Source organism: Hyperoodon ampullatus, assembly GCF_949752795.1.
Source record: "Hyperoodon ampullatus genome assembly, chromosome: 10".
In the NCBI taxonomy this organism is placed as follows: Eukaryota; Metazoa; Chordata; class Mammalia; order Artiodactyla; family Ziphiidae; genus Hyperoodon; species Hyperoodon ampullatus.
Window position 1 is genome coordinate 97399658 of NC_136923.1, and position 24268 is coordinate 97423925.

Here is a 24268-nt window from a genome sequence, read left to right on the forward strand (position 1 = left end):
CCAAAAACAAAAAGATAAGGGGACACTTTCCAACTCATTATACTAAAGCTAGTAGTATCCTGTTAGGAAAACCAGACAAAGACATCTCAAGAAAAGAAAACTGTAGGTGCAAACTCTATGACTTGACAGGAAGTTTTTGCATCACTCCTTTTCAAGAGTCAAATCTGTGATCAGAAGCAAGAAAGTTAGCCATAAAGAATGTGTGATGGATATAAATGCCTAAGATTTCTGAAAAGAAGTCATTTTGATTTGCCCACATTGACATAGATGGTGATGCCCACGGATGGGGCCTCCAGAGATGGGAGCTGGCCTTAGATTCCATTCCTAGTTACAGAAAGGTTTGGAAGCTCCTCCTTTTGGAGGAATTGTGCTAGTTTCCTGACTGAGAGCAAGTTCATCTCATGCACAACTGTTGAATTAAGCAAAGTCAGGATTGATTCATTTCCACCCTCAGTGAATCTTTCCTCATTATCACCCAATAGCACCCAGTAACCCCAGCTCTCCCCTCCACTCTAAGTCACAACTTCTCAGGATCTTCATTTACATTAAAGTCGGAATGAATGATAACAATATAAAGAATGTTTCAATCAGACAATGTGCATTTTATCAGAGATTTGAGCTTACACATGAAGACTGGAAATTGATTGTTTCTGTCATCAGACAATTTTTTAGGGAATAATTTAAAGGGCAAGGTCATGTGAGTACAGAGGGCCTGTGGATTTTCCTAGCCCCTGAAAGCAATACATATACTAAGAATGTACTTTAACTGTGATGTCAAATTCTAGGTTGCTAGAAACATAAAGAAGGAAGCACTATAAGTATGCCTGTTTGCATAGAGTTCATGAAGTTTGTCCCGGATATACACAGTAGAGGTTCTGTAAGCAAAGTAAACAGGACACACTAAGGAAACATATCTATATCCATGTCATGCTTTCTTGAAGAATTAAATTTGTCTTTCCTTCCAGTGATATATATGACCAAGATGATTGAATACCTCTGTAGATGCAGCTTCAGAAATATAATAAATGACTTTAAAACTCATTAATTTTAGTAACATGGGACCATCAAGCAGACCTTTAAATCCTTTAATGATTTAGAAGATGTGTCTAGTATCTGATAACCAGTCACTTTGAATCATGAGTATTTGGTAGTATAATCACTGGGGAATGTGTGGCCAAGGCCTCAGAAAGCCCTATTTCCCTCATTTACCTCGGAGATTAAGAGCATCCAAAAGACAGGCATTGTGTTTGCTCCGGGACCATACAGTTCCTTAATTCCCATTGGCACCATCTGGACTAATTCCATCTTAAGACCAAGTAGGTGAAATATTCTAATCATTGGCAGATCTCTTATCACTAAGCCAGATCTCTGTAACTACCAGTGGCTTAATCCTTCCCTTGCAATGCCATATAAAGTGTTAGTCCCCCACTTTTTCATTAGAAAAAGGACAGAGGGCTGAAATGTAGGAAATCTGATGGATCATAAGGATGAGCTCATGGGTTAAAAATGGGGACAACTGAAATACTAAATGAATGGTGGAAAGAACTTAAATTTCTATCAATATCTTTAGGTTACAAAAGTAGGGCATATGAAAAAAGGAAGGGGGCTCATAGGAAGGTAAACATGAAGATGGAAGCAGAAAAAAGACATTTCAGCCGAGGAATGCTTCTAAGAGAAGGCACTGGGAGACAGCTCATTTTATTTTATTATGTAATAAAAAGGAAAAAATGGAGATTTTTTTAAAGGATCAGGCCAAAGGAGTTTTTAGCATGTGTTATGAACTCATTTACAGAGGCACCAACATATTTTAGGGCAAAATTGTCTAAAAATAACTTGCTTCATCAGTCTGGGACATTTTTTTCAGTCTTTTGCCAAGAATCCAATTAATGTGTGTTTTTTTTTTCTTTCAGGCAATTTTATGTGGCTTTTATACGCCGAAGTTGATGCGAATCCTATGATATGTGAGTAGCTAAGATGCTAAGGCTCATAATGCAATTACTTGATTCCCGCTGGCACGGGACATTTATAAAGATCAACTAACTCAGTTTAAGCTACTCTTAAAGCTCCCTTCCTCTCTATCCCAGGTTCTACCATATTTCACTTGGGCAGAGAGCTGACACTCAGACTCTCTGCCTCTATGAAGCTGGTAGTGAGTGGGCAAGTGAGGAAAGACTAGGAAATAGAAGCCAGCCAGGGACGTTCAGCCTTGCTCAGAGCTTATGCATATAACTATGTGGAAATATTTAAATCTAAAGGGCGTAGCTGGCCTATCTTCCTGGGGCATCAGTGAATAATAGAACAGTTTAATAGTACTCATGTCAAATATATTAAGAAATAGGATGCACATGAACCTTTAAGGTAAAACACAGTAGACTTCAAAGATATTTCATGATTATTTTTTTTCTAAGGGGACCACTTTAAGCTGAGCCTCCAACCTCCTGGAAGCTTCACAATATAAAGCATAATTTCAGAAAACAGCTGTGGTGGCATATTCATTTGGGGGAGTATTGCTATCAGTCTAACAAAACATTCAAGACAGATCACCATTAGCTATGGATTTTAATATTGGTACAGACTTTAAAGATAATCTGGTCTAACCAATTATTTTAAAGATGAAATTGAGAACAAAGATAAAAGGTAGAAAAAGTCTTGGATGGGTTTTCCTTTCTTCTAACAGGGTCCAGGACTAAAATTTTCCATGCTCTAAGCTGTTGACCATTCTTTAAATGCAGCATTGTGTGTTGGCTTACAATCTCCTTTTGCATGCAATGCCATCTTCCTCTGGAAAAGTTTTACTCTTTCTTCAAAACCCAGCTCACAGTTATCTCCACAGGGAGACCTTCTTCTACTCACCCAAGCAGAGTTACCTGCTTTCTCTGTGCTCTAATAGATCTTTAAATATAATTTGATTTTAGTGCCTCTCATCTTTAAAAAAATAAATACAATAAACAATATCCCCCTTTGATCTCCCTCTCCAGTGCCATCCTACCCATTCCTCCCCTTTACAGCCAGGATTCTCAAAAGAATTGTTTGCAAACTCAGGCTTTCTTTACTTCTTCACCCCCATCTCCCCCTCAATCCACTCCACCTGGCTCCTGACCTCTCACTTCACTAAATTTTTCTTGGTAAAGGCACCAAGGACATCTGTGCTGCCCAATCCCATGGCTGCCTTTCAGTTCTTGTCATATTTGCCCTCTCTGGAACATTCTATGTAGTCGATCACCACCTCTTTAAAACACCCTTAGTATCTGGGACACCACATTCTGCTGGTTTTCCTCCAATGACTTAGGACGTTTCTCTCAACCTCCTTGGGAATTCATCCTCCTCTCCTGGATCTTTAGTGTTAGAGTTCATCAGAGCTTAGACCTCAGTACTCTGTGTCTTTCCTTTCTTTCTTGGTGACCTTGTCCACTTCCTGTCTCAAATGCTATATCAACAAGTGTCAACAATATATCTACAGCCAAAATCTCGCTGTATGAGTTCTAGCTAATAAATCCAACTGTATATATTGCTAGCATTGTCATGATTATTAGTGACAAAATCCCACCCCAAACTAGCTTAACATAAAAAAACAGACAAACATCCAAAAAAAAAAAGGAAAGAGAGACAGAGAAACAGAAAGAGTCAGAGAGAGAGTGCAAGATCAGTAGACACATACTGACTCCTAATTCATGTCACCAAACCAGGGGCACAAGCAAGAGGGCTCTGTTATTCTCAGGATCCATTCTCTCCGACTCCTGTCTCTCTGCGCATTATTTTCATTTTTCTAAGCCAGTATAATCCCCATAATCATTAAGAGCTCTGAACATACATCCTCACAGCTCTGCAACCAGAGTGTAAAGATCTCTCTTCTGTCCACTCAGACTAAGAGAAGGAATTTGATTGGTCCACTGATGTTCACATGACTTCTCTATGAATCAATCCCTGTGGCCTGGGAGTCAAGATATTACGATTGCCTTAGATTGGGTCACATGCACACCTCATAATTATGCTAGAGGAAGAACGCTGGGCCAGGCAGTCACACAATATGTATCCATTAAACTGTTTAAAATTTCCATTTGGATCTCACACAGGTATCTCAAGGTGATGGTATCCAAAACCTAACTAGGTTAGGAACCTAATGTTCCTCCAAAACACGTGATTCTCCTCCAGTATTTTCAATCTCAGAAAATGACACCAACATTGATGGGATTGACCAGAGTTATGCTTGACAACCTCTCTCCTTTACTGTCACCACCACCCACCCACAATCCAATGATCATGTTGTATTGATTTTACAATCAAGATATATTTTGGATCCATCCACTTTTTTCTGTCTCCCATATCACCCTACTAGTTCAAGTCAATGTCACCTCATACCTAGATTACTGCAATAGCCTCCTAATTGGTCTCCTACTGTCCATTCTTGATCTCTTCCCATTCTTTATCTTCAAAGCAGAGTGATTTTCTAAAAATTAAAACCCATCATATCTTGCTCTTAAAATCTTAGAAAAGCTTCTCACTGCTCTCAAGATAAGCACTGAACCCTTAACTTGCCCTCACATCTGGGGATCTCGCCTTAACACCGTGGGGATCCAATCTCTGCTTTTCTTCCTAACCTTGCTCTTTCCACTCTCTCCTTTCCCCCACTCAAAATGTTTCAACCATATTAATCTTTCAGTTTTTCAAAAGTAATCTGAGCTTTATTGAGTTATAGGGCTTTCTCATGAGCCGGGTAAACATATCATATTTTATGCTCTCTAGACCCTACACTTCTTCACATTACTTATCATAACTCCAATACTTCTTTGTGCAGATTTTTAACTGTAGGGTTCATAAGGGCAAGGACAGCATGTGTCTTGTTTGACATGTTATGTAACACTTGGAGATATTCAATCAATATGTATTGAATGAATGGTCATCCTACCTTATTACGGTTCTTTATATATCTGTCTTTTCAGCCAAAATATGAATTCATTCTTATATTTCACAGATATTTATTGAGTTCCCACCTTGTGCTAAATATTGGGGACAGGGTCATGAAGAAGATAGATGGGGGTCCTTTCCTTTGGAAATTTTTATTTTTTTTTACTATGCAGAAAATGTGTTTTTCCTTTCCATCCATATACCTCAATTCCTGGCAGATACCAGCTATGTAATGCTTGCTAAATGAATTAATGAATTAATTAATGGATACTCTGAAGTTGATCATCAACTATTCCCTGTTCTTGACACTGTTCCTAATTTTGTGTGTTTAAAATGACCAAAAGACTCATGGCAGATCAAAATGGGTCACAAGCCATGGGTTTTCTGGCTGGCAGTGAGCGGACCAAATGTAATAATCACCCACTAGGCAAAAGTGAGATAGAAAAGTCCAAGATGGGATATTGGCACAAGGGTGGAAGGAAGGTTCTGGATACATGGCATCTGGGAGCCTTGGGGCAAAAGGATGGGAGAAAAATTATAATGTCAGTGGAGTAAGAAAGGAAGAGGAGGAAAAGGACCAATGGGAGATGAAATATGCCCATTTTTCATTGAAATTTCTTACTTAATGTCTGTCTCCTACTCTGCATTGTGAACTCTGTGGCAACAGGAACAATGTCTGTCTGGGTTATCAGAGCATCCCCGGTGCCATTCGAAGTGACCGTGCTTACTTGATGAATGAATGAATAAATGAATGCCCAGGCAGAGTAGGCTCAGTGTCTCAGAATCACAGGTCCCGGAGCTAATGAGGCCAGGACACCTGTTCCTCTAACTCACATCACTCAGAGAACACACTTCCTGTGACTGGTTCTGAAGCTCACCCTCTCCAGATAAGCAGGAAACCCTTGAGAGGAAGTTCTTACACCTAGATATTCCAACCAGTCACCAGCCGAAGACATCCCCAGACCATAGTAGAGACAAATGGATCATTTATCCCTGAGTTGATAGCTGAAAATTCTCAGAAAAACAAAAAACAAAAAACACCTCTTTATAGTTAGAGATAAAAAATTTTTAAATGCACTTATGCCTAGAAGGCATAGATAGCATCAGTGTAAATGAGTGAATTATACTAGGTAATTTTTTCAGAAAAGAGGTGGTACTGTAGTGAGGTATACAATATAGGAGGGCTGTAGGTACCTTAAGTGAAGAGAGGATGCCTTTAGGGAGAAAAAGGAGACAAAAATTAAGGGACCTAAAGACCTCAAAGATAAACCTACAGGCAAGTTATACCCAGAGCAGGTATAATTTTATGACTTTACTGTCTCAGTGAAATGTGATATCCCATAACAACTAAACATGTGATCTTAAGAATCTGGTGGCCTGGGTTTGAATCACAGCACCGTTGATTTTGGACAAGTCACTTAGAATCTCTAGGGTTCAGTTAGTTTATCTGGAAATGAATATATGAATGAGAACCATCTCCTAAGATGTTGAGAGTACTAAATGAAGGAATCCCTGTAAAGCACCTGGCATGCATTATATGCTTGATAAATATTAGTTATTACTAATACTCATATAAATGACTTGGCAGGAGGTGTGTTCACCATTTGGGCTCATCTCTAATACTGGAGATTCCGAGAACCAGAGGAAATGAGGCGGCCCTGAGAGAACCTTCGCGAGATGTGTCCAAGCAGACCCGGGCACACAGTTGGCACTCAGTAAGTGATGACTTTCCTTCCTTCCACTTTTGTCATCTCCCTGTTTCTATGAAGTTGAATGTCAAGTGTGCAGTTCGCCCTGCCCTACCTTGTAGCTCCCCTGTGCCCATGAGACCTTTTCTGGTTTGGAGATGGCTGAACACAGCCCAGCAGCAACACCAAGGGAAAGTGGTCAAAATGCAGATCAGAGTTTTCTTTTTAAAGAAATGCATATTTTAAGGTAACCATCCAGATGCACGGTTCACATGAGAATCTAAACAAGCACAGCTAATGCAAAGTTATAAAACCAGATTATTTTTTCTTCTTCAGCAAACATTTGAAGAGCCTTCGGGCTCAGGAAGGAGATGGGTGGTTGTTTCCTGGCTCCACGCAAACGCGGGAAGGAAGTGAAGTTGAGTGCCCTGTGCCACCTCCTTCCCCATTCTACTCCCCAAGCCTTTCGCCCCCAACTCTGGGCACAGAACTGTCCATAGTTTCCCAGCCAAAATTTTCTCTCAAGAAGGATCTGAAACTCATTTACATGAAAATACAAATGAGGACTGCCACTGAGAGCATTACATCAAGGTTTCCCTTTACCTCATAACCCCAGCAAAGATTCACACCAACCCCAGCAAGGAGCAGAGACTTCTTTAGCAAGCTCCAGAAGCTTACGTGTTGCTATTTTCATTGTGGATTCATCCTGGAATCCTGAAATCTCACCACTTAGGTTGTAAGTTAATCAGCAGAGTTTTAAGAAAAGCAGGAAGGGTTAGAGAGAGCGATTGGTACTTACGAAATGGTAACCACCTTCAGTCTTTTTGACAGAAGGAGGTGGAGACACAGCAAATCAACCTCCCCTGAATTTAAAATTACCTGAAGCATTTATGTACATTTATGTACTGACAACCAGATGCCCTTGAATCTCTCTTTCAATAGGCCCGGGTTAAAACCTCAGAAACTGATTTTTGTAACCAGCATTGTGGGGTTGTAGAAAGGATTAAATGAGGGAGTTAATGAGAAGGTCCTAGCTTAAGAGCATTGAGTACTATTTGAATCTCTCATCTTGCTTCCTGTAGCCTCATTTGGAAGTGTGAGTCTGATTTCCCCAGTTCATGCTGTCCTTAACTCTCAATTGTACACATTTCTGAAGAGCTTCTCTTCTCTGAGCTATTTTATAAGTTGTTGGCAGATTCATCTTTCTAAAGTACAGTTCTGAGCATGTCCAAGGAATCCATGTTCCACCGGACCTAACAAACATACGGACAATACAATCTTCACAGAGTAGCAAAAATTATCTTTTAAAAATTGGATTATTTCATTCCCACATTAAAATGAAATGCAAACTCTTTAGCGCAGCTTTCAAATCCCTCACGTGACCTGGCCCCTGCTCATCTTCCCTACCCCATCTCATACCACTTCCCTTTGTTCGCTAGGCTCCAGTCACTCTGACCTGCCTCAAGGCCACCACCTTGCTGTTCCTTCTGCCCAGAATGCTTTTCCCCCAGATCCTTGCAGGACTGACTGGTTCCACTGCGTGGTTACCTCTTGGCTCAACAACTGCTCCCACTAGAGCAGTCCCCCCAGGCTCAATCACGTGAATCCTTTTTATTTTCTTTACAGCACTTCTACAATCTAAAATGTCCTTGTTTATTTATTGGTTTGCTTACTATGAGCTCCCTAACCCCTCCAGGATGCAAGATCCCCGGTTTCCCTGTTCACAAGCGTTATCACCGCTGTTGAGGTAGCAATTGACACATGGTTGACCTTCAATGAGCATTTTGTAATAGAACCACGTTATGCTCTGTTCAAATCCTTGCATGGTTCTACATACTTCTCAGAACTGAGGACACATTCCTTGGCCTGCCAGGGAACAGTCTCCATGGTTTTGCCTAATTCTTATGCTGAACTATGTCCATGTAGTTCCCTTTTTATTATAACTCTGAACACATTAAATTGAAATGATCTGCATGGGTTTCTTTCTCCTAACCTTTACCCCTCAAAGTGAGGTTTGTGAACTTGTATTGTTGGCATCATCTGGAAATTTCTTAGAACTACAGACTCTGAAGCTTAGCATTAAATCTACTGAATCACCATCTGCATTTTAACAGGAGCCCCAGGCGAACTGTGGCCTTATGCACACCTCCTAATTACTAAAGGAATAATCAGTCAGCCACCCAATGTGTATCAGCTGAACTACTCACCACTTCCAATTGGATCTCTCACTGATATCTCAAGTTGATAATGTTCAAACTGAACTAATAATGGTCCTTCCAAACTATGATTCTCTTCCAGTGTTCTCAACCTCAGAAAATAAGAAATATTTTCCTACACTAGTTTATGAGTTATTCAAAGGCTTTATTATTCTGCTTTGGAAACGGGGGGCGGGGGGCATGGGAGTGACAGTCACTGAAATAGGGAGCATAGGAGGATTGGCTGGAGGTGGGCAGAGAGAGAACGGCTTTAATTTTCCCATGAGAAAGCCAGGGGACAAATACCAGTAGATAGCTGGATATATGAGTTTGCAGCTCAGGAGCGATACCAGTGTTCAAAAACAGATATGGGAGCCAACACGCAGTAGCCAGTGTTGATTCAGTGACCCTACCACGTTTCCCTAATTCATTCACTCTTCAAGATGACTATCTCACATCCTATCCTTTCTCCTTAAACCTCCATCACCTCCTCCCCAGACTTCAGACCTGGCTGATAACCTTATTTTCTATTTCACAGGAAAAAATAGAAGGGTCAGCATCGGTCATGCACCCACTCACACCCCTATATCTGTAGTCTGGCCTTCCTCTTCAGGAGAAGCTGTTAACAACTTTGTTAGCATTTGTTAAGGAAAGCACAGGGTGTGAGATGGTGAATGATGTTCAGCAAAAGACCACAAGAAACACTGAAATAGGTTCATTACTCATCAGTCCTGGAGGGAGTACTGGGCAGGCCGCCAGGGGCCATGAGGGGAGGTCAAGACAGGGTACAGGCTGTGAGAGTGACAGGTCCTGGGGCATGTGCCTTTATTAAGGTCATGGAGGGAGTGCCTTGAGTTTCCCAGGCTAAGGCCAGATTGGTCAATTCAAACCAAAATGAGTGTGGTTTTGGTAAGCTCCATGGGGTCTTATCTAAGGGGCACACAAAGGGAAGGCCCTGGGAGATAGGGAAGCCTGTTTGATCACAAGGGCTGCTGGGGAAGTCATATCAGGAACTTACATTTGCTTGTGACTCTGTGGGCTATTCTTTAGGCCATGGGCTGGTATGAGGGGCTGGTGTCCGTTTAAGGCCCCTGCAGGTCACTTGGCCAAACAACTGGAGTGCTGAGGCAGAAATGCCACGGAGTAGTTTAACTAAACTCTTGACAGAAGCCAACCCCTCCACTATTTCCTATATCCTACCCCCTTACCCTTTTCAAGGACCTCACTCCAACAATTCACTCCTCTTTCCCCTGTGTCATAAAATTTTTCCTATTAGATTGTCTATTATTCGAGCATATTAAATCTCCTATCATAAAACCAAACCAAACCAAAAAAAAAAAAAAGCCTCCCTTGACCCTCTACTGTCTTTCCACTAACACCCCATTCTTCTGCTTTACAGCAAAGCTCTTGGAGAAGTTGTCTACACTGCAGCCTCCAACTTCTCCCATTCCCTCCCACCCACAACTGAATCTGCTTTGTCAAGGTCATCGGTGGCCTCCGCATCCCCAAATCCATCGGGCAGTTCTCAGCCCCCATCGTACTTCCTCTTTCAGCAGTTGACACACTTCATGTCCCCCTGGACACTCTTTGCTGGCCTTTCAGGGCGCCACACACTGGCGGCAGTCCTTTGTCTCAGGCCACTTCTCAGTCTCCTCTCCTGGTGACTGTCCTCTCCCAGCCTCTCCATGTCACACGCCCAACGCTCACTCGTCAGTTTGCTTCCCTTTTTCGAAAACACACCCTTGGTGATCTCACCCAGTGTCACTGCTTCAAATGTCACGCTACATGCTGGTGACTCCCAAAGGTCTATCTCCAGACCTCTCCCCTGGTGTCCACATTCATATATCCTACTTCCTTCTCAACAGCTACACAGGGTCTACGAACCGTGTAGAACTTAGCCTGCCCCTAATCTAACTCTCCCCTCCCCACCAGGTCCCCCACAGCCTTCCTTATCTCTGAAAATGACCACTCCTTCTTCCACTTTCCAGAGCCCAAACCTTTGGGCTTAACCTTGGTTTCTTTCCTTCACTCCCACATCTAACAGAAAGTCCTATTGATCTCACCTCAAATTAGAGCCAAAATTCATCCATTTCTCAACACTGCATTGCTACCATCCTGATCCAAGCCCTCATCGTCTCTTGCTTTGATTATTGCAGTTGTCTCCTAACAGAAATTCCTGCCTCTGCTCTGGCCTCCAGGGTCTCTTCTTAACAGAGACACCAAAGTGATCCTCTAGGGGTGTAAGTCAAATCCTATCACTCTTCTTAAAATCCAGTGGCTCGGGCTTCCCTGGTGGCACAGTGGTTAAGAATCCGCCTGCCAATGCAGGGGACACGGGCTCGAGCCCTGGTCCGGGAAGATCCCACATGCCGCGGAGCAACTAAGGCCATGTGCCACAACTACTGAGCTCGCATGCTACAACTACCAAAGCCCGTGTGCCCTAGAGCCCATGCTCCACAACAAGAGAAGCCACCACAATGAGAAGCCGCGCACCGCAACGAGGAGTGGGCCCTGCTCTCTGCAGCTAGAGAAAGCCCGAGCGCAGCAACAAAGACCCAACACAGCCAGAAATAAATTTTAAAAATTAAAAAAAAACAAAACAAAAAACCCATGGCTCTCCATTTCCCTCAAAGGCGAGGCCAAAGCCCTGACATTGCCCGTGAAACCCTTCCCACTGCCCCCTGATCTGTTTCCTTCCTCTTTCCCCTGGATCACTTCATTCTAGCCCCTTGAGGGTTTCTTGACAATGCCAAGTTCGATCCCACTGCAGGGCACTTGTGTTCTTTGTTCCCGCTGCCATGCCTCATGTCTTGGTCAATCACACCTTTCAGGTCTGTGTGTAAATGTCTTATCAAAGAAGCATTCCTAGGCACCCTGTAAAGGAGCTGTCTCTCCCTCCTGACCTTCCTTCCCTACGTACCCAGCATGATATTTTCCATGGCACTTACTTCATCTCTAACAGGAAATGTTTGCTTATTCATTATCTGTCTCTTCATTAGTATGTAAGTTCGCAAGAGCAGGGTTTGGTCTGTTTTATTTATTGCTATATCTCCAGCATGAAGAACAGCAATGGGCATATAGTACCAGGCCTTCAATAAATACTTGTTGAATACATGATTGACTAAAAATGGATGAAAGAAATATGTGTCATAAATATATAACTAGGAATTGAGGCTATAAGACAGGATGAAATCTCACGTCGGGGATCGACGGGTGAGATTGCAGCAGGGATGGAGAACACAGTTGTGGAGAAGGCCATAAAGAGGACCTTTTAAGGGAGCATGGAAAGGAGATGCTAGAGAGGAAGGCGGTAAACCCAGATAAAATCGTCACAGAACACAAGGGAAGATAGAGTTCCAAAGGAAAGGGGATTGACAAGAGTAGCAAGGCTGCAGAAAGATAAAGTAATAGGAAAAAATGGAAAGGACCCATTGGAGGTAGCAAAAGCGTTTTGGGGACCTTAATGGTTCCTGGCAACTGTGATAGTAATACCTCCCCCAGGAAGCCTCTGTAAATCCTAATATCCCTGTGCTTATCAATCAGAATACCGGCTCATTGGCTTGTCAGTTATCCAGCCATTTAGACTTGAGCAGCCTGAGGGCCTTGAAGAAGGAAATGGCATGTTTTGGGCAATTCCTATGGGCCAGGCACAGTGCTAGGTATTTTGCAAGTACTAATATATTTGATCCTCAGAGCAACCCAGTGAGATAGATATGATTTCCCATTTTACATATTCAGAAATTGAGGTTCCAGGAGGCTAACCCAAGATCTTGTAACTACTAACAGATACTGGAACCTCTGTCTTTTGGACTCCTTATGAAAAACGTGTATGTTGGGGAGTGTTTTTCCCGTCCCTCCTATGTCATCTGGAAGTTCCACAGAGGCAGACGTGCTGGTTTCTTATCCAATAGCTAATCCTATCTTCCTGCTGACAGAGCTGGATTTTCTTTGTGTATGGGGTAACCCTGTGCTTCAGCAAAGACTGAGCCCTTTCCTAATCCCCGGAGCCAAAATTTGACTAGTCTAAGCAAATTATGGCCATTTCATTTGTCTTGCTGTTGATCAGCTCAGGAACAGGCTTGTGATGCAGTTCTGCCTCCTAAGACGTGAGGGCATTTCTGCTGGGGAGTGGGACCCAAAAAAGGGAGTGTCTTCATTTTGGCTTTATTTATTTATGTATTTATTTGCATTTGGATGTGGTTGAGAAGGTACTACCTAAAGCTATTGCAGCCACTTTGCAACTGTGAGGGAACCAACCACCTGAGAATAAAACTGACATGAAGATATTCATTGATCTACCCCCGGACTTCTTGCTTGGTGAGGCAACAGGTACTTATTGTTCAAGCCACTTTAAGTTCTATTTTTACATTATTTGTAGCCAAAGCATCCAATATACACAATATACTGTGTACGTTTTTACCCACTGGTTTATTCCCAGCTCCTAACACAGTGGTAACTGCTCAAAAAAAAAAAATGTTTTGATTGCCAGCATGAAGAATGTTGTGTATTTCAGAGTAAAGATGAATGAATTCAATGAATTATTACAGAATATAGAAAATTGAGGTGACAACATGCCATTGGCGTTCTCTCTAAAAGCACAAGAGGAGGAGAAAAAAAGAGCACACCACATGGAAAAAACCCTGGTTGTGTGTAACATGGCAGCATCTCAGTACTCTGTCACCAGGGAAAAATATTTATGTTAAGACCTCTGTCTATCAGACGGCCATTTCCTCCCATGTAATTAATTGAAATTTAAAATCAATTTGTGTCCCCGGTTACTGAGGTCCAGACTAAAGAACAGCCTAGATTGTGTTTTCAGTCAGGAGGTGGCTGTGTTCGAGATTTGTGTTGGCATCTTTGAGCTGCGACCACAGCTCACATTTTTGTGGGAACTATCAGATGGAAGTTTTATGGCAACATTCTTCCATCAGGAAGGGCGGGGGGGCGGTGGGGGGACGGGCTTCAGCATGCCCACGAGAGTTTTTCTCCTTCTGAAACATGTTTAGACTCATTCTTTCCAAATTAATGAGGCCACTTTCCCCTTTCAGAGCAAATGCAGATAGAGGAACAAATGGGTGAAAATTTAGAAACATCAGGGTCCCCTTTCCAAAGCCTCATTTCACAAGGCCCTATGTGGTTTGTGGAAGCAAGTTGAGGTCCTGGTAACTGATAAATACGATATAATTTTAGAACTTTCATAAGCCTGTGTGGCCTTTTTGTTGAAGATCAGCAATTAGGGCCTTAAAGTACTGAAAACAATTACCTAAATCGTTTTCAAAATGTCCATATTCAGTATTAGTTCTGGGCACTGTCTCTTCCTCTTGTTCAGCCCCTGCTTATACTCTTTCATTCAGCTAGATTATTCCAGTTGTGGTTCCCAGATATGGTTCAGCTGCAGTGTATGCAGGGGTGCGTGGGGAAGACATTCTGGCCGAGGCTTTGGAGAAGAGTCTCTTTGTGCTCACTTGCTCATGGCCCTGTTCTGAGGGAAGGGACCCTAAGTGATTTCTTACAAACAGATCATCACATTTGACCCCCTGATCCTGGCTGATGGAACCAGGAAGGGGCAGTTGTTTTTGAAGATGGCCATCCGTAAGCTGACCAACAGCCAATGAGATAATCCAGTGGGAGCCCTCTATAGGACAGGGGTGTCCAGTGCCCTGTAGTGGCCAATGGATTCTATCAGATCCTTTCTCTTAAGAAGTATGAAGGTGACACAGAGAGAAAAATACAAGTGACAGAAGGGTTCAAAAACCAAGAGACTCATGGAGAGGAGACAGTGGGCTAAAGCCATGAATCAGTAGAATTTAAGATTAAGAAGCTAAGTGGGACCTTGGAGGGAGCTAAAAAGGGTATGAGAAGCATTAAGAGACAGGCAGTGGCCTCGTGTGGTGCTGTGAGTGGCCGCTGCTGAGAGTCAGCAAGATCCTGGGGTCTGTGGACTGAGGATGGAGTGCCCGTTCCTGGGAGGCTCGGTCCTACATTTATGCCAACTCCCTACCGTTGTTCCTTACATGCCTTCATCATAAATCTCCATTTGCTGAGAATCTGATTGGGTCAAACTCTTGCAATCTGAAAGAATTTAACTACTAGGTTCAATATTTACAAACTTGGTGATCTTGGGTAAGTCACTTAACCTCCGTGAACATTAGATGTTCAATCTCTACCTGCGATAGGCAGAATAATGACCCCAGCATGTCCATGTCCTAATTCTAGGAATCTAAGAATATGTTACTTTACACGGCAAAAGGGATTTTGCAAGTGTGATGAAGTTAGAGACCTTGAATTGGGCTCCTATATTATCCGTGAGAGTCCAAGCTAGTCACGTGGGTTCTTAAAATCAAATAGGAGAACTTTTCCCAGCTGAGGTTGTGGGAGATGTAACTATAGAGGAACAGTCATAGAGGTTCAACATTACTGACTTTGAAGATGAAAGAAGAGGCCAGGAGCCAAGGAATATGGGCAACCTCTAGAAGAGAAAAAGACAAGGAAACAGACTCTCCCCTAGCCCCTCCAAAAGAATGCAGCCACACCTATACACTAACTAGCCCAGGAGACCTGTGTGGGACTTCTAACCTACAGAACTGTAAGATGATAAATGTCTTTTGTCTTAAGCCATTAATTCTGTGGTAACTTGTTACTGCAACAATAGTAAACTAATCCACTATAATATCACTCTACATATATATGGGAAAACATTTAAATGAATACACACTCCAATGTAATATTGGTTATGTTGTCTTTTTGAATTCCTTACTTTGTCTGGTTTCAACAATGAGTATATGTTACTTGTGTAATAAAGAAGTTGTTATGTGTACTTTTGGTAAGATTTATTTGGTAAATATTAAGTCCAGCAAACATTTGTTGAAGGTACTTTGTGTAGTCCTGTGGTCATTTAGATACTGCACGTTTTTTAGTCTTTGTTAGGCCTGGTATGGTGCGTTGTGACAGATCTCAAGGTCATGTTGATGGAGCTCAAAAATCTACTGAAGAAATTTTAAAAGGACATTTTAGAGACCCTGTGGCTTCACAAGTCCATCAGCCTCACCCAAAGTCTAAAAACTCTTCGACTCATTCACAGCTCACCCAATGTCAATAGGGGAGGACTATTAACTGATATTAGAGTTACCAATACTGGTGATAAGCACAGCAAATGAGACAGCGAGGCTCCTTTGAAGGTACTTCTGAACCACTTAAGGTTAAGAACTTGGCTTTGGTGGGTTAAAATCGCAGAGCATGCCCGAAATACCAGTTCTCACTTGAGCAAGAATTTGTTAGCTCTTATCACGACCAACCATCTTCAGGGCTTTGAATGGCCCTAAACCTAATTTCGCATTTAGACAGGACAATAGGTGCTTTGCATGACCTGATTAGAGAATAATGCAAAGCTGTTTCCCATTAGGTCACTTTGACCTGCGGCCGAGCCAAATTCTCTGGACCTGTCTCCAGCCAAACTACACCCCAGGGGAATGAAGGAAATAGAGCAGATTTTCAGGAGTAGAGATCTTAGCACTTTTCATCATGTCTTTATTCATCAAATGTTTGTTGGATGTTGTAACTGTGTCCCCAAATGTTCGTGTGCATAAGAATTAGCTGGGAGGGTTCCACTCCCCAGAGAAACTGATTCAGCAATTCAAGGGTGGGACCTGGGGATCTATATTCAACCACCTTGTGGGTGATTTTCATACAAGACCTCTACAGACCACTTTGTAAAATGTTTAGTTTGGTCTAAACAAAATGAATAAGCAACAGTTCCTTGCCATCTGGAGCCTTGAAGTCCAAGGAAACAGACACACTATTATGATACTATGTGATGAGCACAATAATAGAAGTTTTGGTGACAGTGAAAGGGGGAAAAGATTCTCTGTCCAGGGGAGTGCAGTGTTGAAGCATGTCACTGAAAAGAGAAGAAGGAATGGCATTCTAGGTAGGGGAACAGCCTTTACAATCCCCAAATCATGAGAAGACATGAAATACTAGGGAAGAGTGAGCAGTGCAGGGTGATGGGAAGGTGAGAGGAACTCTAGGTGTGGATGAGCAGGAGAGAATCGAAGAAGAGAGCATGGATCCTGATTCACCAACTAAGTCATTTCACTTTGTTTTGTAGGCAACAGGGAGTTGGTGGAAGATTTTAAACAGACAGTGACATGAGGAGATTTGAAATTTTTCTATGAGAACATCTAGTATTGTGGAGATGCTCATTCAACTAATGTCTCCTGAGGACCCACCTTGTGCCCTGTCACAGTTAGAAATTGTTGTGACAGTCCAAGCAATGAAAGTCTAAACTAAGGTAGCAGCAGTGGGCATGTATTGAATTGGTCAACAAGATTTAAGATTTAATTTTTTAAATAACAGGATTTGGTGACATGTTAGATTTAAGAAGCAAGGAGATGTTTGTAATGTTTTAGGGCAGAGAGAGACTGCTATGGACTAAATGTTTATGTCCCCCCCCCCCACAAGATTCTTATGTTGAAGCCTAATCCCCAGTGTGATGGCATTAGGAGATTGACGTTGGGGAGGTACGTAGGTCATGAGGATGGAGCCCTCATGAATGGGATTAGTGTCCTTATAAGAAGAGACAAAGAAGGATCATCTCTCTCCCCCATGTGAGGATACAGCAAGAAGAGAGCCATTTACAAACCAGGACTATGTTGGCACCCTTGGTTTCAGACTTCTGGCCTCCAGAACTGTGAAAAATAAATATTTGGTTGTTTGAACCATCCAGCCCATGGAATTTCGTTAAAGCAGCTAGAACTGACTAAGAGACTGAAGGGATGATAATGACATTAGTGGAGAGTCAGGAGGAGAAGACTTGCCCCAGACCTAAATGGGAGTAGAGAAGCCCATCCAGAGGGAGAAGTAGAGTGAAAATATGTGAGGTCCAGCGGTGGAGCATGAGTAGCAATAAGCGGGGGGGATGTAGTGAACTGTGAAGGAAGTGAACTGAGCTGAGCGGGATCCCCCAGAGAAAGAAAGAGGGGTCTGAGAGGAAAGAAGTGATTAGTCATGTAAAATGCAACAGAGGAAAGCCATTGTGATGTCTTTTGGTTTCACCATTTAGGATGCCATGGGTGACATTAACAGAGACTACTGCATGCAGAGCTGGGGGTGGGAGCCAGAGGTCAGGATGGAGGGAACGCAGTGAGGAAGAAGGGAGCGGAAGGTGTGGCCATGGGAGCACACAGTGTAGACGAAACAACTCTTTCAGGAAAGCTGAGCATGAAAGGAAGGAGGCAGAGTAAGAAGAAGAGTGGATAGAATTAAGGCACTAAGTATTAGGGTTCCCGTGAACCTGTGGGTACAGGGCTTTTCGCTTATACGATAGAAAAAGTTGTGGTGAAAATAGAGGAGGGATAAGTTGGATTTCTTTTTAGAATTTCTATTGTCTTAGAGTAAAATACTTATTTAAAAACTAAAGGGAACAAGTGTGCTGGGGCTTTAAGTACCAGGAATCAGTAAAAAAATATTTCTAAGTCTTTAGAGTAGGAATCTGTCAATATGGGCTTGTGAAATGGAGGCTGCTCTGAGAATCAGGAGGAGGACGTGCTCAAGGGAAAGGAAAGCTAAAGAACCAGCCATGGCAGAGCAAAAAGGGGCTGTAAATTATCATGATACTTGGCAGTACCTCCCTGGGACTGGGTCACTGTCAGGGCAGCAAACCTACCTGGGGAGAGGCATGATTTGACTTGATTTTTTGGTTCAGTGATTGTGTAGGCATAAAGGAACATCCAGAAAAATCACCTTATCAAATGACTAATCAACCTTTGGTATTTGATCTGGGAATCTCTACTCAGGGGCAAACCAGTTGGATGCAAATCCACATTTTTATATATTTAGAAAACAAATGGTCAAAAGTCAGATAGATGGAGGAGTCTAATCTCTTCAACCATCGAAAACAACAGTGTAATTTTATTTTGTATATTCTTATGAATAAGGTGTTGCTTTCAAGTTCCTATTTCATGTGAAACCAGAACAGCAGTTTGTACAGTTCCCTCAGAAACTGAGCATAATATGATGGTTTCAGTCTTGTGTTCTGTTTGTTCACAAGGGCGTGCTCAAGGGCAAGGTTGCAGTCGTGCACGTTGCACATTGACAGTGGTTACATATATTCGTGTAAATGCCTAGCAAATGTCTTCGAAGAATACATACCAAACAGGTAGCAGGGGTTCCCTTTGGGCAAAGCAGAGGCAAGACCTGAAATTAGGGTTGATGGTTGGAAAGCACTTTAATTTTACCTTCAACGTTAGTTTTTTTACAATATAAATTTATTAGTTGTATATATAAAAAATTAATTTAAAAATTATGGTGAAATCAACACTGACAAGATTTTGCTAATTATTCTTTGGGAAGTCAAAGGTGGTTATCATTTAGTAGAGGGATAGGTGATCGAGATATAAGTAATGGAGAAATCAGTGCTTGGTGTTTGCCAGATGCTTAAATGCAATGAATGCCTCCAATAAATCAAAACCCTTTATGTGTGTCATCAGTTCTGTCTTAAAAAGAATTCAGTCTTTCTTCTTTTCGCTCTCCTTGGAACCCATGTTTCTTCAAACAGCTATTCTGTGAGCTAGAAGAATGGTTTCATCTATGAAAATGTCATTTTCCTCCTAATGATAAACATCAAAAATGGTAGCGGGCTTCCCTGGTGGTGCAGTTGTTGAAAGTCCGCCTGCCGATGGGGACATGGGTTCATGTCCCGGTCCGGGAAGATCCCACATGCTGCGGAGCGGCTGGGCCCGTGAGCCATGGCCGCTGAGCCTGCGCGTCCGCAGCCTGTGATCCGCAACGGGAGAGGCCACAACAGTGAGAGGCCCGCGTACTGCAAAAAAAAAAAAAAAAAAAAAAAAGTAGCTATTACTATTTTTATTAATCCAATGATAATGATTGAAACTATAATTCAAAGGATTGAAGAATGAGCAGAGAGTGAGGATCTGGATGGATGAAAGAGTGAAATTCTGCAGAGATCATGAGGGACGCTGAAAGAGCTCACGTTGGCATCTTACCTCGGCATGGTGTGAGCTCAGGGCTGGGCTCAGGGCTTCTGGAGAGAGAGGAAAGTTTGGAAAGAAGACCTGACAGAAAGTAGGAAATGAGTGAGAAGATTCCTGAGCAGCAGAAGGGCCTCAGTTGAGGTTATTGAGAGAGAGATGCCAGGAAACAATTTGGCCTTTGTTAACTTTTCCCAGTGAGTCTGGGTTGCTCTGAAGCATGAGAGAAAGTAGACTGAACTTCCACTTAGGGCTGGGAATGGGTGAACACCCAGAAGAACAAGAACAAGGAAATCGACATTAACATGTTACTGAAATAGCTTTCCATGGGGTTCTGGCAATGTAAGAGTGCGACACTCTAGGACCTGGTTGATGGACGGGAGAACAGAAGAGATGGAAGACAAAGACGTCCTGTTACAAGAGAGGGAACAGGAGGGTTGTAAGCAGCAAGAGAACAAAAGAGGAAGGTGAATAAGGTTCATTTTGTCATGCCTACTAGACTGTAATTTCTCTTAGGAGCTGATTTTCATTCATTTTTTATTTATCACAGCACTTGTTCAATAAATGCTTTTAATATCGTGAGTGAACCCATTAAGGGGAATCATGATCTCACTAGATAATCTACCAACTAAGCTATGAGTTTCTTGAGTGCAGGCCCTGAGTCTTGTGAACTGATATATCAAAAATGTGTGGGAAAGATCAGAGGAGTTTGCAGGTCCACAATAGTTATCGAATGGACAAATGAGCTGGAGCTTTTTGAACTCTGATTTCTTCATCTAAAAATGAAAACCACAAGACCAACTCACAGTCCCGAGAAGGGAGGAGGCATACGTTATAACACTAGACAACTCTGCTCGTAAAACGTGCCAGACCAATGCTTGAGCATATTCATTTAAATTCCTTAGTGGGCAGCTGATTCCCCAGGGCTAATACTGTCTTCAGTCGTGGAGAGAAATGAGTCAAGCAAATGGAATCATAAATACACACACACACACACACACACACACACACACACACACACGGACACAACTTGGCCATAGACTTTTTAAACTTTTTATCTTCTCAAATTCTCCTCACTTCTTTCTCCTTCACCCCTCAGCCCCCACTTCGTACAGCTGGCCCTGCTTGGACCAAGTATCCATGACAGATTCAAAACTGTTGCCTGGAGGTTGGCTACTGCTTAACAGGTAGTTATAAACCAGTCTGTGGTGCTGAGATTCCAGCAATCTGAGATGGCATGAAGAAGCTAATTAAAGCAGTCAAGAAGACTGTGTAAATAAAGATGAAAATGTAAACACAGTCTTCATTGGATACAGTGATTACAAATTACACTTGTTTGTTTTTTGTCAGAACCATCTGTGGTTTGTCAGAATTTTGATATGTGGCATAACCTGCCACTAATCAAAAGAAGAAAACAAACCACACACACACACACACACACACACACAAAAGAAGAAGGAAATCTAAGACTGTAAGTAGGAAAACAGACATAGGAAACTTCCATCTTTCCAAGTGGGAAAAATATTCAACTTGTTTTTTGCAAACAAATCTGATCTGTTTTTGGACAAAATCTGAGCTCCTTAGTTTGCCTTGACAGATGTGCCCTCTCTCCATCCCGAAGAGCTCAGCAGTGGGAGGTCCAGGCAGCTCAAAGTGGGGAAAGAAGCCATGAGGCTGTAGATGAAATAACAGAGTTAAGGATAATCAAGTTGCCAAACTCAAGGACTTTATTTCAAAGAAGCCCAAGCTTAGTTTTTAAAAAATATCTAGGGTATCATTGACTTATGGAAACAACTAGATAGCATGAATCTTCAAGTTACACTATATAACTGTAAACTATTTTTCCTAAAATTTAGCATTTACATTTATACTGCATAAACATCTAATGAAGCAAATAATATTTTACTGATGGGAAAAGCAGAAGAGCATTTTGAAACAATTATTTACTGTCTGTACTTCTCCTCGACCTCTATTGATTTATCATGAATAAATACTCTGCACTATAAAATGAAAACTTAGAATAACTCCACCTCAAGTCTGGACCAGTTCCTGATATATAGCATGTACTCAAGAACAGTTTTTTAAGGAGAGGGAAGAGAATGAAAAAAAAACGGAGTACCTTAATGGTATTTGTACCATGAAGTTTGCTAATTATGTACGTGTATAAAGATTAATGTAGATCTTCTTACTGTTGATGTATTTGTAAGTCCCAATGGCACAAGGCATTGAGCTGAGTTCTTGTTTCTTTGTTTAAAGGTAGCATCTGTTTACGGACAGAGTATTTCTTAGCATGATTCAGGCCAGCTCGACATTTAAAAATAAATAACGTGGATCTGAGTTTCAGAGAAGTATTTCAGGAAATTAAAACTAAACAAAGCAAAACAACAAGAAAACAGAAGTCACAAGAGTGCAACAGACAACATGAGCAGAGTGTAAAGATGAGGGGAAGGCCAAGGACAGCCGTGTCCTTGTCTCGGGGATGGAGCAGGCAGGAGCAGAAACATCAGTCACCACCACATCATTTCGGAATATCAGTCATTCAAACCATCTCCCTCTTCCCTCAATCCTCTATGCCCTCAGTCATTTCCTAGGCACCAGCAAGGGGTGGGAAGTGGGGCAAAAAAGGAAAAAAAACCCAAGGACTGAAGTTATGTATAATTTGCCACTAATAATAATGGTAAGCACACATATGCTGTTTACTTATTTATTGTGCCAGGTGCTCTTTGAATACATATACTAACTCATTCAATTCTCACAGCAGCCCTTTTATTATTCCCATTTTACAGATGAGGAAGTTGAGGCACGGAAGGATCAAAGGTGTGTAAAGAGTAGAGCCATGATTCAAACCCAGGTGGTCAGTCTCAGAGTACATCCCCTTGTCTGCTACTCAAATGCCCAGCTGGAAGAAGACAAGGGTTTGGGATGAAATACTTTCAAATTCCCTTTCACATAATCAAATCTAGGCTTCTATATCACGTTGTACATAGAAATGATCTGTTTGGGTACCTAGCCCCCAGCACACAGAGTACAGGCTCAATAAATACTTGTCCAATGAAAGGATGTTTCGTGTCCATTTATAGTAGAACTCTTTAGAACATATTGAGCTCATAAAACCACAAAATCCTAAGTTGATTGGTCTTGAAAAACCTAATTTTTGCCTCCGTGCAGCGTAGAAAGGTGCTTGTGCCACTTCCAAAGTACATCCCACAGCATTTCATGGTGATCCTAATCTAAAGGTCTCTTTCTCAAAATAGCAAACAGTGCCGATCAGAACGAGATGGCTCTCCTGTCCCTGAACAACCAGTGGTCCTCAGTGTATCAGGAGGTCTGACAGAGGGAAAAAAAAAAAAAAGATGCACAGAGAGGAAATGAACTGAGACAACATCACTTCACAGCAACCGGAAGGAAAAACAGCCACAAGGTCACCATTCACAGTCTGCGTGTGCAGTTGCTCCGTGGGGAAATGCTCACAGCTGCCTTCAGCAGCAAGTCTAGTGGCTGCAGCAACACAGAAGCACGGCCATGAGGCAGGACTGAGCCACCACCTCCTGCCTGCCTGCCCAGAGGGAGGGCAAGGACCCAACCAGAGGAGCCCGCAGCAGCCATTCGCCCTGGGTGAGTTCCCAGACACTTGCTGTGGCCCGAGGGGAAGGTGGGGGGCTCACTCAGACTCTGACTTCCTGAGCTGGTGTCAGACAACCAGCTGTGTTCCCTGCTGGGGGCACCCTTATCTGCAGCTGCTGGGAGGGACCCAACAGGCCTCAGGAGGAAAGAGTCTCCCCCTTCAGGTTGACCTGGAGGCACTGCTTTAGTGCAACTTAAAACCTACGTGATTCTAGTTGCATATCTTCCTGGGTAGGTGCTTCCTGGTGTGTAAAGTACATGGCTCCTCCCACTTCCTACCGGCCTCGGAGAGCTTACCTGAAATGACCCTGAGCTTTTACTTTTCCTAATTATTTCAGAACCTCTAAGTGTGCGCTGTCACTTACAATTTATGGTGGATTAGAGTCATTTATAATGTTTTCAGCCTCTATGGGAATGACGGAGGGGCAAGAAATGGTGATGAGAATCAGACTCTGTGTGTGTCCAGGCTCTGCAGAGAATGGGTCATTCGTATCCCCTCTAAGGGGTTGGGGACAAATTACACTGTTCTCTGTGTCCACCCTGGGCCACCCGAACAGCTCCACCCTTACTTTTCTCCGTATTTATTAATCCATTTAATGTGTTCATTCATTCAATTGCCTTTCTTCCGCAAAAGACTTGAGGCAACTTTTTATCTTGCTGAAATTACTTCAAAATGAAGTAAACCTCCAGCTTTAAAGAGGAAAAGCCCTTCTAGAAGGGTCAGATGCTATCTCAAGCTGCCAGGAGGTCGGAGAGCAGGCTAGTCCCTGAGCTAGTGACCAGAGGTGAGGGCGGGGGCTCTGGTCTTTCAGCTCCTGCCTGGAGAGCCCCTCCCTTCCCCCCAGCAGCTGGTTTCCCACCCAGAAGT

General features: G+C 42.5%; 1 long non-coding RNA gene across 1 annotated transcript in view; it reads left to right on the forward strand.

Annotated features, from left to right (window-relative positions):
* The window catches only part of LOC307058865, a 58640-nt gene extending 35259 nt beyond the window's left edge, over positions 1-23381 (forward strand). Inside the window, exons 2-4 of the long non-coding RNA XR_013811106.1 lie at positions 1911-1961; positions 6494-6620; positions 23031-23381. This is a non-coding gene — a long non-coding RNA (uncharacterized lncRNA). The remainder of the gene's footprint in view (positions 1-1910; positions 1962-6493; positions 6621-23030) is intronic.
* The last annotated feature ends 887 nt before the right edge of the window (positions 23382-24268 follow it).